Source organism: Olea europaea, chromosome 3, assembly GCF_002742605.1.
Source record: "Olea europaea var. sylvestris chromosome 3, O_europaea_v1, whole genome shotgun sequence".
Classification (NCBI taxonomy): Eukaryota; Viridiplantae; Streptophyta; class Magnoliopsida; order Lamiales; family Oleaceae; genus Olea; species Olea europaea.
The window spans coordinates 14,324,929-14,328,940 of NC_036239.1; the positions used below are offsets into that span (position 1 = coordinate 14,324,929).

A 4,012-nucleotide genomic window follows, 5' to 3' on the forward strand; every position below is an offset into this window, starting at 1 on the left:
AACTCTAATCCTTTATGCACTTCATTACAAACACAAGATAACGATCCCCTCTGATCCTTCAAGGATATGTTGGAATGAAGTGTACAGGATTAATGAAGTGAGGAATAAGATTATATGTTGTCAATGAAATATTTAAATAGACTGCCTACTTTTGACGAATATAGATTTCTTACCCTTGTCACCATTTTCTATCTGTGTCTGCAGAAGCAAGAGATGGAAGAAATCAGAATTACACCAAAATTTATTAAGTTGATTATCTCGAGCTGTAAGTTTCACGAAAGACATGGTCATATTCCATCTCGTGTGGTGAAATTGACCCGAAAAAAGTAAAAATAAAACAAAATTCACTCCTGGCAGCCCAAGAAAAGTGAAGGAAAATTAAAAAATCTTTAAGTTTGACAAGAAAAGTAAATCGAAATGTTTTGAAAGCAAGTAATTGAAATATGTACACTATTTAATATAACATAAAATCAAAATAAAGACATTATTACCAAAAATAATTAGTACTTTAAACAAAGTTGCTGAAGGAAGTTTTCCAACATTGTCAATAAAAGACGTGGGGTAACATCTTTATGTTTGCTCAAATGGTGTTCTATGATATCCATACCCATCAAAAAACTACAAATCAAAAAATCGACATCATTAACAGGAAGATCAATATCAATAATCTGTGAAAGTATCTACATATCAACAAAGGCTTTCATGAAAGCCACAACTTGCTTAGAAATCCAAAGATATACTCATAAAATACCAATGAGAAGCCATAAAAAAAAACTTTTCACACAAAACACAAGAAATTAAACATATGGAATAAACTAGAAAAGAGAGAAAAAAAATCAAGAAATCATAAATTGTCACAATGCATACCATGTTTAGTTCCCAAATTGTCAAAAATCATACCATGTTGACAATGATGAAAGACAAGTTGCATGTAGCTTACTATAGAACTTAACTAAAGAACATGTGATCTGGAAGCTGTTCACGAGGGAGTTGGGAGCTGTAGAATATCACAAACACTTGGCCTGTAATTGGATCATAAAATGTCGTTTCTCCCATTCTTTAGGGTTCAGGGTTCAACTATATGCATCCAAAAGGTATGATTAACAAATACAATAAGTGCATGTGTATGCACGCAGTAACACACGATTACAGGAGATATTAGAATGAACAAGAATTTTAGGTTATATTTAGTTCTTTTTCACCATAATAGTGTTGATTGCTATGCAATACTCATTACCACATATGCCACAAACATTGAAAACATACAATAGGAGATAAACAGATCATTGCAACTTGAACTTACCAGTAGTGAAATCCTTATATTCTTCGTATCCTGAATCCACAATTTCATTGGACCAACCAACTGGAACAGGCGCCAAGACAAGCATCTGATGGTCCAGTCGCCGACTTTCCACCTATTCACTTTCCTTATGTCTACTCAAAAAATGGGTAAATCTACTTGCTTCAATTAGTTCACATTCTCTATATTCCATAAGCTTAAGTGGAAGAACTTTATTATCAATTTGAACATCAAATTCATATGCTACAGATTTACCCACTAACGAGCCACCCAAATCAAACGAATATCTCTCTGTTGGTAATCCAAATCCCTTCATAGTTGCCTACTTCAAATCCTATTACAATCATCAAAACAGTAAACATCCAGAAACCCCCAATTTTTTTTTAAAAAAAAAAAATCAACAAACAAATTATAAAAATGAATTATATTTATAATCAAACAGTAAAAACAAACTAAAAAAAATTACCGTCCTGTATCTGAAAAATGAGTCTTCCAATAAAGCCATCGTTTATGACCAATGAAGAACATTAACCCTAAGAGGTAGCTTGCTTTGGGTTTGCTCTTCAATGGTCACTAGTTTGAGTCCTCTTAGGGCCACTGAGGTAAGTATCCCGACTGTAAAGTACAGGGCCCGTGGGATTAGTCAAGGTGCTCGTAAGTTGGCCCGAACACCCACAGTCATAAAAAAAGAATACCTATGAAGAAAATTCATTCAAAGGTTCATCTTAGCAAAATTGACATTTAAAGTATAAGTCAAAAATTGTAAACCAACAATTCCGTCCATCTGAGGCTCAAAAAAGCATTCAAAATCCTACTTTGGTGTGAAAAGTAAAACGCTACCTTGATTGAATATGAAAACAATAAAATGAATACTATCCACCTTAAAAAAATTACTCGATAAATTCAATCAAAAATTTTACCGAAAATGTGCTAATGAAATTTTTGTTTACAGAAATGTGCCAAATCATATCCTTGCTTAAATAATTTATACAAAAGAACACCCTCCATATTTATTTGCTTTTCCTTTGCAAGAAATTGAAAACATAATCTCAAAATTCAAGATTGTTTAGTTATATTTTCAAATCAATAGTAGGATTGATTGGCATACCTTGAAGATGGCTTGAAGAAGAATTCAAAATTTGTAGTAGATTCTGCCAAATTTTTTTGACCCAAAATCGACGTTATGTCAAGGAAATAATTGGATTGCGCCCCAAATTACAAGAAATTTTGGGGCTCAGAAAACAGGTTTGTGCCACCAATTGATGAGACTAAGACTAAAAAGAGGGAAGGAATTATTTGGTGAAAAAGTTTTGGAGGCAAAGGGGGGAGAAACTTATGTGGTTTATTGAGGGTTTTTTCATTCTTGATTTTGTTAGGGGAAAAAAAGAATGTATTTTCTTATTCTCTTTCAATTATCTATAGGAAAATTGCAACAGCGGTCCCTAACCTTTCACTTTTTCTCAGACTTTTTCCTAACCTTCAATTTGTGTCATTCACAATCCCAAACCTTTCAAAAATATGCACCTGAGATCTAAATAGATGGAAACTATCTAATTGACCAAGGAAGGTGGACTTTGACTGATTTTGACCAAATTGAAATGGGTAAAATAGTGAATTTGCTATTATATACATAAAATAATTTGAAAACAAGAAATAAAATAAAATAAAAGAGAAAAAATTAAAAATCATCATCTTCCTCATCTCACCCACCTCCAAAATCGCCGCTACCCATCGTCTGTCGACCATCACAACTGCCACTAGCACCACCCTCGCCCCAACCCAACAAAACCAAAAATGACTATATATGATAATAGATGCCTCTTTTACCTTCATATTCAAGGCCATTCCATTAAAATGGACGTGCGCCTTCTGCTAGCATCTAGCCTTGAATAGAACCCAGTAAAAGAAGTACCAAAGCACTGCCAATTATATCCACAAAAGTTTATGCTTTTTGAAATAAAAGTACTAATTGCAGTTTCAATGTCGCAACTTAAAGAGAAATTTGCAAGTAATCCGTTGATATCATGGTCCGAGCACCAGCACTTGTCCAGTCAAATTCTGAAACTAAAGAACCAAATGATGGAGCGTATGAACTAGATGATATTGAAGCGATGTATAGGTATGTTGGTGGTCGTCGACACGGTGGGGGTGGGTGGATTTTGAATTGGTTTGGTTGAAATTAGATGAGTAAAAGACATGAAATTGGATGATGATAAGTTGGTGTAACAACCGCCTTCAGTGGTGATGCCAGTTGGAGACACCTTTAGTGGTGGTCGGTGGTGGCGATGGGAAAACGGGTGGTAGGTAATGGCGGCTGTTTTCTTTAAGATTTGATTATGGTGGGGTGGGGGAGATGGGGAAGACAACGTGCTTTTAATTTTTATTTCTTTTCTCTTTTATTTTATTTTGATTTATTTTATTTCTAATTTTTAAATTCTTTTATTTATATAATAAAAAATTTACCATTTTACCCATTTCAATTTGGTCAAATCAGTCAAAGTCCACATTCCTTGGTCAACTAACGGTCAATTGAATGATTTCCATCCATTTGAACCTCAGGTGCATATTTTTGAAAGGTTTGGGGTTGTCAATGGTACAAATTGAAGGTTAGTAAAGCCTGCAAAAATGTGAAAAGTTAGGGACCGATGCTACAATTCTCCCATTATCTTTTCATTATACATGTAAAACAGGGGCTTCAAATATGTCGAACAT

General features: G+C 34.0%; 1 long non-coding RNA gene across 1 annotated transcript in view; it reads right to left on the bottom strand.

Moving 5' to 3' along the window:
• LOC111386941 overlaps positions 1-2,660 on the bottom strand; it is a 10,946-nt gene extending 8,286 nt beyond the window's left edge. The window contains exons 1-3 of the long non-coding RNA XR_002701341.1: positions 2,409-2,660; positions 1,767-1,995; positions 1,304-1,634 (exon numbers count right to left, since the gene is read on the bottom strand). This is a non-coding gene — a long non-coding RNA (uncharacterized LOC111386941). The remainder of the gene's footprint in view (positions 1-1,303; positions 1,635-1,766; positions 1,996-2,408) is intronic.
• Positions 2,661-4,012: the final 1,352 nt, after the last annotated feature.